This window comes from Triticum aestivum, chromosome 3D, assembly GCF_018294505.1.
Source record: "Triticum aestivum cultivar Chinese Spring chromosome 3D, IWGSC CS RefSeq v2.1, whole genome shotgun sequence".
In the NCBI taxonomy this organism is placed as follows: domain Eukaryota; kingdom Viridiplantae; phylum Streptophyta; class Magnoliopsida; order Poales; family Poaceae; genus Triticum; species Triticum aestivum.
This window is the reverse complement of record NC_057802.1, coordinates 588,864,408-588,879,153: the sequence shown is the minus strand read 5'-3', so window position 1 is coordinate 588,879,153 and position 14,746 is coordinate 588,864,408.

Genomic DNA, 14,746 nt, shown 5'->3' with positions numbered 1-14,746 from the left:
TTTGCTCCCACTACTATTCATGAGAACAAATTTGCTTATGCGGAGAGTAATAAAATTTATATGCTTGTAGATCATGAAAAGAATGCTTTAGGTGATGGTTATATTGTTGAATTAATTCATGATTCTACTGAAAATTATTATGAGTGAGGAATATATGCTTGTAGGAATTGCAATAATATCAAGTTTCCTCTATATGTGCTTAAAGTTTTGAAGTTATGCTTGTTTTGCCTTCCTATGCTAGTTGATTATTGTTCCGATAAGTTGTTTGCTCACAAAATCCCTATGCATAGGAAGTGGGTTATACTTAAATGTGCTAGTCATATTCTTCATGATGCTCTCTTTATGTTTCAATTCTTATCTTTTATGTGAGCATCATTGAAATCATCATGCCTAGCTAGGGGCGTTAAACATTAGCGCTTGTTGGAAGGCAACCCAATTTTTATTTTAGTTTCTTGCTTTTTGGTTCTGTTTAGTAATAAATAATCCATGTAGTTTCTGTTTAGATGTGGTTTTGTGTTTTAATTAGTGTTTGTGCCAAGTAAGACCTATAAGATCTTCTTGGATGATAGTTATTTGATCTTGCTGAAAATTCCAGAAACTTTCTGTTCACGAAAACAATTGTTAAAAATCACCAGAACGTGATAAAATACTGATTCCAATTGCAGTAGATCAATAAACAAATTATCTAGGTCGTCCTATTTTGGTAGATGTTTCTGAGTTCCAGAAGTTTGCATTAATTACAGATTACTACAGACTGTTCTGTTTTTTACAGATTCTGTTTTTCGTGTGTTGTTTGCTTATTTTGATGACTCTATGGCTAGTAAAATAGTTTATAAACCATAGAGAAGTTGGAATACAGTAGGTTTAACACCAATATAAATAAAGAATGAGTTCATTACAGTACCTTGAAGTGGTTTTTTGTTTTCTTTCACTAACGGAGCTTACGAGTTTTCTGTTGAGTTTTGTGTTGTGAAGTTTTCAAGTTTTGAGTGAAGATTCAATGGACTATGGAATAAGGAGTGGCAAGAGCCTAAGATTGGGGATTCCCAAGGCACCCCAAGGTAATATTCAAGGACAACCAAAAGCCTAAGCTTGGGGATGCCCCGGATGGCATCCCCTCTTTCGTCTTCGTTCATCGGTAACTTTACTTGGAGCTATATTTTTATTCACCACATGATATGTGTTTTGCTTGGAGCGTCGTTTTAATTTATTTAGCTTTGCTTGCTGTTTGAATAAAATACTAAGATCTGAAATTATTAAATGGGAGAGTCTTCACATAGCTACATAACTATTTAACTACTCATTGATCTTCACTCATATCTTTTTGAGTAGTTTGTCATTTACACGTGTGCTTCACTTATATCCTATGAGTAAATAGTCGAATGATTTGAATGTCATAAATCTGAAATTATATATGTTTCATATGCTTATTCCATGGGGAGTAATGATTTTAGATATAAGAAGTAGAGGTGGTAAATCTATTGAAGGTTAGCAAACATTGTATTGGTCACTTGAACAATTCATGAAAGAATATTGAAGGAAGAGAGATTTCACATATAAATATATTATCTTGGACATCTTCTATGATTGTGATCCCCATTAATTATTTTAAACCTGAGCAAATTAGTTGAAGTTGGACAAGGAAGACAACATAATGAGTTATGTTTGGGTATATTTGTATAGAAGTTATATTGTTTTGGATCCTCTAACATGTGGTGCTTGCTATTTAGAATCCTTTGCTAGCCAAAATATATGTACTAAGCGGGAATACTGCTTGTGCATCCAAACTCCTTGAACCAAGTTTCTTCCATGAGTGTCCACCATATCTACCTATATGCGATATTTACCTACCGTTCCAAGTAAATTTGCATGTGCCAAACTCTAAACCTTCAAATAATAATCTGTTTTGTATGCCCGAATAGCTCATGTAGCGACTAGGGGCTAGCAGTATCTTCCATGCTAGGTGGGTTATTCTCACGATGAGTGGACTCCGCTCATCATTCACGAGAAAATGTCTGGTAACTGGGATGCCCAGTCCCATGATCAAAAGATCGAAATCAAATCAAAAATAATTGCAAACAAAACTCCCCCAGGTTTGATGTTAGTTGGAGGCACCCGTTGTTTCGGGCAAGCCATGGATTGATGATTGTTGGTGGAGGGGGAGTAAAAATCTTTACCTTTCTATTTGCGAACCGCCTATAATGTATGTAGTATGGAAGATATTGGGAACTCTTGGTCGTTATGTTGACAATGAAAGCATACCTCTCAAAATTATTTTCATCTCTGTTTTTGCTTCGAGCTTTGGCACCTCTGCAAATCCCTGCTTCCCTCTGCGAAGGGCCTATCTTTTACTTTTATGCAAGAGTCAGTAGTATTCCTTCTCATTCCAACCTACTCTTTAGTTGGCAAGCATCATGTGATGGAAAGATCTAGGCATATATGGCCATTCAAATATATTTGAGCATGAATTATTACTGTTGACATTACCCCTGAGGTAAAAGGTTGGGAGGCGAAACATTAAGCCCCTGTCTTTCTCTGTGTTCGATGAATACTATTTGTTCTAAAAATATGCTTTGAGTGGTAGCAATCATGGAAGACTAAATGATAGTTGAGTATGTGAAGTTTGCTGAATCAAAGCTCTGACATAGACTCTTCCTGAAAATAAGATGAATTGTAATTGTTTGATGACTAATAACACAGTTTGTTAGTTTTCAAGAAAGTTTATGTTCTGTACTTTAACATGTGAATAGTTTGTTACTTGATCATGCAAAGTTTTATGATATGAGCTACTGTTATGACATATAATGATGCTAGAAAAGGTGATTGAAATTATCATTGATCAAACTTATGCACCTGCTAGCATTCACACTTCATAAATTCTTTCTTTTATCATTTACCTACTCGAGGACGAGCAGGAATTAAGCTTGGGGATGCCGATACGTCTCCAACGTATCTATGATTTATGAAGTATTCATGCTATTATATTATCCATCTTAGATGTTTAATGGGCTTTACTAAGCACTTTTATATTACTTTTGGGACTAACCTATTAACCCAGAGCCCAGTGCCAATTCCTGTTTTTTCCCTTGTTTCAGTGTTTCGAAGAAAAGGAATATCAAACGGAGTCGAAACGGAATGAAACCTTCTAGAGAAGTTATTTTTGGAAAGGAAGCAACCCGGGAGACTTGGAGTCCACGTCAAGAAAGCAACGAGGAAGGCACGAGGCAGGGGGGCGTGCCCTCCACCCTCGTGGGCCCCTCGTGGCTCCCCTGACGTATTTCTTCCTCCTATATATACCAATATACCCTAAAACCATCGGGGAACAGAATAGATCGGGAGTTCCGCCGCCGCAACCCTCTGTAGCCACCAAAAACCAATCGGGACCCTGTTCCGGCACCCTGCCGGAGGGGGGAACCCTCACCGGTGGCCATCTTCATCATCCCGGCGCTCTCCATGACAAGGATGGAGGTCACCCTCGGGGCTGAGGGTATGTACCAGTAGCTATGTGTTTGATCTCTCTCTCTCGTGTTCTTGATTTGGCACGATCTTGATGTATCGCGAGCTTTGCTGTTATAGTTGGATCTTATGTTGCTTCTCCCCCTCTACTCTCTTGTAATGGATTGAGTTTTCCCTTTGAAGTTATCTTATCGGATTGAGTCTTTAATGATTTGAGAACACTTGATGTATGTCTTGCCGTGCGTATCTGTGGTGACAATGGGATATCACGTGACTCACTTGATGTATGTTTTGGTGATCAACTTGCGGGTTCCGCCCATGAACCTATGCATAGGGGTTGGCACATGTTTTCATCTTGACTCTCCGGTAGAAACTTTAGGGCACTCTTTGAGGTTCTATGTGTTGGTTCAATAGATGAATCTGAGATTGTGTGATGCATATCGTATAATCATACCCATGGATACTTGAGGTGACATTGGAGTATCTAGGTCACATTAGGGTTTTGGTTGATTTGTGTCTTAAGGTGTTATTCTAGTATGAACTCTAGGGCTGTTTGTGACACTTATAGGAATAGCCCAACAGACTGATTGGAAAGAATAACTTTGAGGTGGTTTCGTACCCTACCATAATCTCTTCGTTTGTTCTCCGCTATTAGTGACTTTGGAGTGACTCTTTGTTGCATGTTGAGGGATAGTTATATGATCCAATTATGTTATTATTGTTGAGAGAACTTGCACTAGTGAAAGTATGAACCCTAGGCCTTGTTTCCTAGCATTGCAATACCGTTTACGCTCACTTTTACCACTTGTTACCTTGCTGTTTTTATATTTCCAGATTACAAAAACCTATATCTACCATCCATATTGCACTTGTATCACCACCTCTTCGCCGAACTAGTGCACCTATACAATTTACCATTGTATTGGGTGTGTTGGGGACACAAGAGACTCTTTGTTATTTGGTTGCAGGGTTGCTTGAGAGAGACCATCTTCATCCTACGCCTCCCACGGATTGATAAACCTTAGGTCATCCACTTGAGGGAAATTTGCTACTGTCCTACAAACCTCTGCACTTGGAGGCCCAACAACGTCTACAAGAAGAAGTTTGCGTAGTAGACATCGTGTGTCCGGCCGGAGTTAATCGAGCGTGGTGGGTAAGTTGGCGCACCCCTGCAGGGAAGAAAACGTCTATCGATACCCTGTCCTACGGTAACGGACACTTGGAGTTGTATCCCGATCGATACAACTAGAACTGGATACTTGAGATGAGACATGGATATCAGAAATGGATAGTATGGCTCTGGGATTGCTTTCTCGCAGGGAGTCGAGAAAGGATCTCTGGCCGAGGTTGATAACACTACCACTACTTTACTTTATGCTACTCTACTCCCGCCTGTTCCTGCAAGATGGTGGTTTCCAAAAGATGCTAGTCTTCGATAGGACTTGGTTCTCCCCTCTATTCTGGCATTTCTGCAGTTCAGTCCACATATACAGCCCATTTCATTGATACCGATGCATATGTAGAGTAGTTCCTTTCTTGCGAGTACTTTGGATGAGTACTCATGGTTGCTTTGCTCCCCTTTTACCCCTTTCTTCTTCTTTCCGGTTGATGCAACCAGATATCAGAGCCCAGGAGCCAGATGCCACCGCCGATGCTTACTACTACGTGGAGACCACCGACGACTAGGAGTAGTTAGGAGGCTCCCAGGCAGGAGGCCTTGCCTTTTCGTTCGTTGTTGCTTTTGTGCTAGTCTTCTTAAGGTAACTTGTCTAACTTATGTCTGTACTCAGATATTGTTGCTTCCGCTGACTCTTGTGTATTCGAGCTTATGTATTTGAGCCCTCGAGGCCCCTGGCTTGTAACATAAAGCTTGTATTATTTTAATTTGTGTCTAGAGTTGTGTTGTGATATCTTCCCGTGAGTCCTTGATCTTGATCGTACACATTTGCGTGTATGATTAGTGTACGATTGAATCGAGGGTGTCACAAGTTGGTATCAGAGCCGACTGCCTGTAGGATCCCCCTTTCCAACTCCTTGGCCGAAGTAGAGTCTAGTTACTACAAAAAACTTTTACTAACATGGCTGTGTGTCTTACGGGCCCACGTCACCATTGGGTGGTATTAGGATTTTTTACTCCTCGCCTATACTCTGGGATTCTAATCTCTCTTCTATTCGGGTTAAAAGATTTTATTAACTTTAACATTAGGTTCTCGTAACTATTTCCACCCAGAGAGCCCTTCATTCAAGATGATCGCTTGGTGCGCCAGAAGATTCCAAAGATACTCTCCAATGTTTTTCCCGAGACCCTTGTGCCCTTCGCCGTTGCAATTCCCTACCACCGATATATCCTTATGGATAACTACATACACTTGTGATTCATATAATCATTCCTTGTTGCTCTTGTTATTACAAGATGCCCTAAAATACTCTCTGTTGCCCCGAGAATCCTTTGAGCTTACTGCCTTGCAGTTCTTTACCACATAAATACCCCTACGGATAATTCCTCGCACTTATCGAGTATCCGCTCATCCCCAGTTGTTCGTATGCTTCATAAGATTCTCTGAAATACTATTCAATCTTCCGAGAATCCTCTCCAAACTATTGCTCGGCAATTACTTGTCTGCTTACATTATGGATGCTTCTCATATGTCTAGCAATATTCATTAGTATCATTTGACACCGTCATTTTGTTCCTCTTGATTCAACATGTGAGCGAATGCGTGCAATCATCAGTTGATCCTTTTAAATGATCTTTCCGGCTCAGACGTCACTCCGGACATGAGCTGGTTCTCGGCAAACCAAACCTTAATTGATCGTCAATCTATATCTATTCAACTTACTTGTCTTTTGATCAGAGTGTCTGCTTCTGATCTTCTAATTTGGAAATCATAATTTCTTTGCATTAAGCATCGAATTATTCAGATGTTTCTATAATCCAATGCCTTTTCATTCTTTCCTTCTTCTGATTGAGTACTGATACTCAATTCAGATCCATTGAGGACCGTTGAATCCTTTGTTGGATTATTATCCGACAGTTTCCTTCATATTCTAAATTTTGTGCGCTCTTCCCCTGATACATATTGCCTTTGGTAAATTGTATTATCTGCTTTGTCCACCATGCTCTGCTATTGAGCTGATGTTCTATGCTCTGGAAGTTAGTGGTATATGTGCCTAAGATACCCCTATGGGTTGAACCTATCCTTCCCTAATCCATGTGAACTCGAAAGAGATGTGAGTCATACTCTTCTGGTACTTCACTAGATAAATCTTCTGCACTACAATTTCTTCGAAAACGAGGAGTGAGTGAAAGATTATGCATTGAAGAAGTGGGAGTCGACCTTGAACTTTGTGTTCCATCCCATGGACCTAATGTGGAACTTATCATGGAAGCTTCTTGAGATAATAATAATCCCCTTATTATAAGTTCATCTGGTATCTATGTTTGGTCCTTTGCAATCATGGTTCTGGCCATATTTTTCTTCTTTAATCCCATTCTCGAACAAGCTAAAGTACTTGTCTTCTGCAGATCGTTTCACCTGTCAAGCATCTATTCTACTCTACCTTCGAGTATTACCCTCTGGTATCTCGAGAATATCAAACATATGTGTTGCTTCCTGTGAGTCTTCTTCTAGTATTGCTTCTCACCGATTCCAATTTTCCCCGGGTTCTGAGTTATTAGTCACTCGAGAACACCGATAAGTGAATCGATTCCGCACTCCGATTCTATAACTAAGTAATTTTCATTGCTTACGAGTTTAATAATCCTTCAAGTCATTCCTAGCCTGGCCGGCTATGTCAACATCATACCAAATTTTAACTGTGCTACCTGGTTCTTCTTCCCGGAGCACAATTTTTGACGATGAGCTAAGCTTACGTCGATCTTCCTTGTCATATCATTTTTCCTTAAACAACAAGCTTGATTTCAAGTTTGTGTCATACCCGTGGTTCGAATAACCTTTCGCTTCATCATTCCTTTGACTTGATGCCATCGCCAATCGATTACATCTGAAATCTCTCGACAAATGTGTCGTGATCATCATCAACATTCTGATGCTCGTTCAGGTTATCAATTGAATTCATGATGAGAAATACCATCCTTGCCCCTCGATGATTTGTGTTATCAGCGACAACATTCTTGCCTCCCCCAACATGAATTTGTTCATTTAAATTTTGGAAATACATCATTTTTGACACGTCGATGGATTTTTGTTGAAACCATCGGCCACCTCCTCGTCTTCCCTGATAAAATTGCATGAGGTGTTCAAGTAATTCCCGATGGATCCTTTGTGTTCCCAAGGTCCGGCCTTTACCTGATGACCATGTCAATGCTATCCAAAAGTATGACTGTGTTACTCCAAACATCATTAAGAACATTGGAGGCGCAATGCTAAATGTTTCTTGATCAATTATCCAAACACCGTTGTATGGGTAATATCATGATTCTTCCTTCGCCCCCTTTATCTAAATGCTTTTGAACTTGCTGTCATATCATGTATATCCTGCTCCGCTTCCCCTTGGGAAGGATATACTCCCAATTCTTGTGTGTAAACACATTTTCCTTTCCAATGTTCTGATTAATCTAATGATCACCTTTTCTTTTCCATTGTTTTGTTTAACCTTTCTTGTGATCTATAGGATATAAGCAGTAATATTTTCCTGCTTAGGTAAACACCTCGATGTACAACTCTGCCAGTAATACCTTGTTACTATTGTTGATGACATTCCGGTAACCACCGATGGACGAGAACCTTGCCTATTGGCCCGCCTCGTTCAACGAGCGGGAAAATGGTTCTCTTCGTCCCTCGCCCTTGGTATCGATGTTGTTGCCGACATAACTGATAGGCTATCCTCTGACATGCCTTGCTTACATGATCGTGCAAGACGTCATCGCCCTTCCTACTTTTAACCCACATGGTGGGCCCATAACCCCACAGGATCGAAACCTGACTCTCCTGTACACCCTGTTGTCAAAGTTATTCCTCGCGCTTGACTTCGTATGTAAATCACGAGCCACCTTTCTAGTGATCTATTCTGGTATCCGATGCAATACTATTCTCATTGCTCTGGATCCCTTCGCACCCTCTTCGAGGCAGCGAAGGATTGCCTACCCGGTTGAAGCTTCTTATTGCAACTCCTTACCTTGCTCTCGACGTCTTTCTTAAATTTCAACTCGAGAGATGCATCTATGCCACGTTCACATAGATAGCCCCCAGGTACCTATCTTGTGTTGAGCTCCGTCCTTCTCGAGTGTTTCCCCCTTACTTCACCCCTTAAATCTCGGGACGAGATTTCTTGTAGTGGAGGAGAATTGTGATGCCCGGATAATTAAGCTACAGTAACCTCCTGCTAATGATTCCAGGTCATCCCTCTTACTGTTGCTAATCCTCACTTGATCCAAGTCACTGTTCAATTTCAAGTTCAAATCTAATGTCAAAAATTCAAATTTGTCAAACTTCAAAACTAAAATGTTCAAAGTGTGGCAAATAATCTCTGGTTATTTGTCATGTTGAAACCAACCTCATTTGACTTCCCAAAATGCCTCTGGGATTTTATTTTGTGGTCCAACAATTGTCACATTGGCCTTTTCAATTTCTAAAATTGGTTAGACAACTCCTTTGACCCCCAAACTTTTTATTCCATCTCAAGGTGTTGAGTTTTATTTATGTGCCAAGTTTTGCCAAGACAAAACTCATTTGGTACTAAAAGAAAATGCAAAACATAAACAAAAGGGGAAAAGGCCTCCCCCAGGCCACACAGCCCACTTGGCCACTAGGTCGGCCCACCTACCCCACCCTCCTGCTTCTTCCTGTTCACGAGAGGTGGTGGCGCGCATCCGACCACCATGGCCGTGGCTGTGAGTGCGTGGCGGTCATCCCGCGGTTCCCCGGCGTGTATAAGGAGGCCCCGACGCCCTCCTCCCTCCCTTGATGAACCCTAGCCGTTTCCCCCACTCGATCGCTCCACTCCTCTCGCTCCCCTCTCTCTCCCGAACGCAGCCACCACTGTGCGTCGCTCGATCCCCCGGCCACCGGCGCCCCCGCGCCCGGGAGCCTTGTCTGCGTGGTGCGCCGGCCACCGCTTCTTCTTCCTCGACCATTGGTTGAAGCCGGGGCGATCTGCAACGAAGGAATCGAGCCCGTCTTCATCCACAGCCGCCGGCAATCTTCCGGTGAATGTCACCATTGTGCCGCTCCTAAGCTACCACCGGGCCCCCGTGTGCCTCCCCGGTGAGCTCCACCTCGTCTCCCCTCCGTTCCCCTCCTGGATCTGCTGTTGGTGTTGCTAGTTCCGCCAGGGCCAAAGCTCACCGCCACCGCTAGCTTCGTCATTGCGCGCAACGCTGCTGCCGCTTGCCCTCGAGCACGGCCTCGTGTTACTGGACTTCCTAGGAGTCCAACGCGGCCGCCCACGCGCCTCCCCGTGCTCGCGCAAACCCGTGCTGCCGCTGCTTCTTGCTGCTGCGGATGCCGCCCGCTACCCTCGCTACTCTGCCTGCTACTTCTGCTACCTGCGGCTGCGCGCTGCCCCCGCACCTGCCTTTTCCCGCGGTCGCTGCTGGCCACCGCTCCTCGCCCGCATTGCCGCTGCTTCCCGCTTGGCCCGACGCTTCCTGCTTGGTGTCAAAACCGGCGGATCTCGGGTAGGGGGTCCCGAACTGTGCGTCTAGGATCGATGGTAACAGGAGACGGGGGACACAATGTTTACCCAGGTTCGGGCCCTCTCTATGGAGGTAATACCCTACTTCCTGGTTGATTGATCTTGATGAATATGAGTGTTACAAGAGTTGCTCTACCACGAGATCGTAATGGCTAAACCCTAGAAGTCTAGCCTATGAGTGTATGGTCATGAATCTGTCCTATCCGGACTATGCCCTCCTGTTTATATAGACACCGGAGAGATCTAGGGTTACATGGAGTTGGTTACATAGGAGGAAATCTTCATAATCGGTCGCCTAGCTTGCCTTCCATGCCAAATAGAGTCCAATCCGGACACGGGTATAGTCTTCGGCTTTCATGTCTTCATAGCCCATCAGTCCGGCCCACAGATAACAGGCCGGACGCCCGAGGACCCCTTAGTCCATGACTCCCTCAGTAGCACCTGAACCTGGCTTCAATGACGAGAAGTCCGGTGCACAGATTGTCTTTGGCATTGCAAGGCGGGTTCCCCCTTTTCCGAACTCCAAGATAGTCTTCGGATGCGATGATTGTATCCGGACCTGTTACACACCATGCACAACCGCAGAGAGAATATATACATATGTGTTACACAAGTCCCATCTGCTGACAGCTTTTTACAACACAACATTATGTCTGTCCGGCCATAATCTCGAACCGTTTTTTTATCCGCCATCCCACGTTTCAAAACGCGGTTGCTATTGGCACGTCTTGTCGATGCAGAGGTCGTGCCCCCCTATTGCGGGATTCTCATCAATGTGGGCATGGGTAACCTAACCGCGTCATTTGCACGGCCCTTGGGAATAGGCGAGTTCAAGGCGAGCGGGGAGGCGCTTGACATTCGCAGCCTCTATAAGGAGGTAAGGATTCCCCTCTTTCACCCACGCCCTTTGTCCTCCTCAGCCCTTCCGTCTTCGATCTCTAGCGCCCAAGCTTTTAGCTTTTCCCTCGCTCGAGAAAGTACTCCAAAGATGTCCGGATCCAGAGCTGGAGGCAAGTGGATGGCCTCCTCCGTCAAGAAGAAGGATATCAAGGAGCTCCGGGAGGCCGGGTATCTGGCCAAAGATATCGTTCATCGACTCCCGGCCAAGGGACAAGTCGTCCCCACTCCCGAGCCCCATGAGAGTGTTGTGTTTCTTGCACACTTCGTCTGCGGGCTTGGGTTCCCTCTTCACCCATTCGTCCGCGGGTTATATGGGCTGGATTTCCGTGACCTAGCCCCCAACTTCATCCTCAACATTTCGGCGTTTGTCGTCGTTTGTGAGGCCTTTCTCCGCATCCCGCCTCACTTCGGCTTGTGGCTGAAGACCTTTAATGTGAGGCCGAAAGTAGTGCGCGGTCAACAAGCAGAGTGCGGAGGTGCTATGGTGGGCAAAATGCCCAGCGTTACCTAGCCTGAAGGTTCGTTTGCGGAGACGGTGAAGGGGTGGCAATCGGGGTGGTTCTACATCACCGAGCAACGCGACGCTGACTGGTTGGCGGCCCCCGAATTTCGATCCGGAATCCCGATGCGGCTCACCTCCTGGCAAGAGAGGGGCCTAACCTGGGGTCCCTTGGACGAGCTGAATGGGCTCCAGACGTGCATCCAGAACATGATAGAAAATAAGATCAAGCTCGTCAACGTGGTCCAGGTCATGCTTGTTCGTCGGGTCCTTCCGTGCCAACGCCGAACTTGTAATTTGTGGGAGTTCGAGCCGGCCAAGCACCAGACGCTACTGGAGCTCTTCGGCACGACGCACGAAGAAATCTGGAAGGTGCTCTTCAAGGCCGGCGACACGCCACCACCTGTGACCGAAGACCGCGGGCTTAGCTTAAAGCGCCAGCCCAACCCGGTCAGTTCCTTTAATGTTTTCAAGGAGTATCCCCTACTAGCATATTTTGAGGGGAAATTTAAGCTTCCTTCCCCTATTTTCAGGCCTGGATTAAGTTGGCCGAGAAGATTAACTGTCCGGCTCCGCTACCCGAGGACCAGGAATTTCCATTATTGGAGAAGATGCTGTTCCCTGCACCTTATGAGGTGCCGGAGAAGACGGCTAAGAAGGCGGCCCAAGGGGCCCAGAAGGGCCTTCGCCGGAGAAGCATTCCGGACGAGACGTCCGGAAGCGAGACTTCCACTTCGTCCTCTGACGACGACGATGAAGAGGAACAAGAAAACGACTCCCCACCTGAAGCGGGGAGGAAGAAGAGAGCGGCCCCCGCAAGCCCGGAGGCGAAAACGCCTAAGAGGGTTAGAGGCTCCCTCGCGGATAGTTCCGCATGGGATGTCGACAGCAGTCCAGAACGGCCTTGCCGGACCAAGCCTCGGGCCGCTTCGTAAGTATCAGAATTTGCGAATATCTGGCTTTTCTAGTTTTTGATATTGACATATTGTAAACTTTGTCCTTGCAGTCCGGCGCGCGATGGCTCTCCGCGATCCTCGACCGAGGATTCGCTAAACACGGAGGAGATGGCTAGCATGTCTCCGCCACCTGCTCATTCCCTCTCACCCAAGGGTGATGACGAGGTGGTGTCCAAAAAGACTTTCCCATGCCGGGGGGAGGTTCCGGAGATTATCGGGGTGACGCCCCAGGACGACTCCTCGGACGCGGGACACATGGGGGAAAAAGCCCCCATGGGGACTGGTGATGGGGCCCGAGTTTCCTTCGGCCCTCAGCTGGATACCCTTCCGGAGATCTACACAGCTCCAAGGTCCAGCGAATGGCATTCCCCGCGAGAAGGGAGTGTGCCTGTTCCACCGATGACCACTGTCCAGCCAGAGGCACCGGACAATCTGCTGGAGACGCTACGAGGCGCCTCTATCGTGGATGAACATCGTGTCCTTATGGACACGGTAGTAGAGAAGGTTCAGTTCGTTAAAAGCGGACTGACCGAAGCCTGCACTAGCCTTCTAACAGGCTTTGAGGTAAGTAATGTGATTGTAGGAAAAGTATCACAGTGTAGACAGTAGCCCCTGATACTCTGTTTGGTGTTCGGGAAGAAAAGCCGAACAGAGGATCAAAAAATCGTAGGAGTCTAACGTGAGTTGTCTATGTGAATCAGCAGGTATCCCTGCAGGCTGCCACTGCTCATGTTGCGGAGGTCTCAGGACTAAAGCAGAAACTAGAGCGGGCCGAGGAGGAGCTCGGCCGTGTGAAGAAGCAGTTGGAGGACAGCCAAGGTATGCAATAACATGTAGGTACATTTCGAAAAAAATGAGTAGTCCGACTTGTCTAAAACGTCGTAAACTTTATTAGGGGCCACGGTCGAGGTGGCAACCCTGAAGAAGGTGCTAGCCGAGGCCGAGGACAAAGCAGCCAAAGAGCATGTTTTGCGCGAAAAGCACGAGGCCCGGGTAGGCGAGGCGCAGCAACAGCTCCAGGGCGCGATAGAGAGATTTGAGGCCCTGGAGCGCGATTGTAAGGCGCAAGAGTCCGAATTGATGAAGGCTCGCCAGAGCGCTCAGGATGTGCGAGCCGAAGCCCAGAGCGCCCTCCAGGAAGTCGAGATGGCCAAGAAGATTGCGGCGGGTAAGTTCTTCACCATGCAGAGCGGGCGTGTAGAAGCAACGTCCCTTGTACTTATCCTTAATTTTGGTTTTCCAGGGGCATTTACAGGTCTGCCGCACGGTGCGTCGGATGCGGCCGAGCATTATAGAGCTGAGGAAGGGATGTCTACGGAGAAGCTGTTCTGGTCCCAATATCTGGGATCCGAACATCCGGTGCCCTTCAGCGACCAGCTAAAGCAGTTGGTCGAGCTGCACAGGTTGGCAGAGCTAGCCATGAGGGACTTTATAGTCCGGCTGTGGCCTGCCGATCCAATGCCTGGCAGCTACTTCGGACTTGTGCAGCGGCTTGTGAGTGCCTGTCCGCGGCTCGAAGCCGTAAAGCGGTCGGTCTGCATTGAAGGTGCGCGCATGGCCTTTGCCCGCGTCAAGACGCATTGGGCGAAGCTGGATGCCAAGAAGCTGATGACCGAGGGACCGCCGGAGGGCAAGGAGCATCGTCGACCCGAGCATTATTTTGATGGTGTCCTGGAGGGGTCCCGCCTTGCGGCGGAGCAATGTTCGAAGGATATTATATTCCCGTAAGAACATGTGTATTATCTTGCCCTGTAATATGGAACGAAGATGTTTATGTAGTATAATGTATGTGATTTTTAAATTTTACCTCTTGTGCGGCCGTTTGTTAAATCTGAGGGATGACCAGTCGTCGGCTTCTGCCCCCACATAGATAGTATGGGGGTGTTCGGGATAAATCTAAACAGTCTTTACTCCACATTCTGGTCCTTAAAGGAGGTGTTTAGCGCAGCGAACAAGGCAATCAGACTATGCGGCCTTTACCGCCCCCACTTAGCCATAGGAGTTTGACAATTAATGAAGTCGGCGAAGCCCCTGGTGTTCGGAAGGCCGAATTAGGGGCGCTATACACGCCTAATCGGAAGAACCGATTCTTCGCAAGAAGCGGGAAAAATCTCCAACGATTTGGAACCTCACGAACAGCTGACCGGCTCTCGCCGCATCAAGACAGTCAGTTTTCGGCTTTCTCTACTAAGGTGCTCGTCCGGAAGAACCGGGACACAATCGCAGTAGTTCTCCCTTTACTACCCTAGCCGATATAGCGGAACGTAAGGTAGTAAGC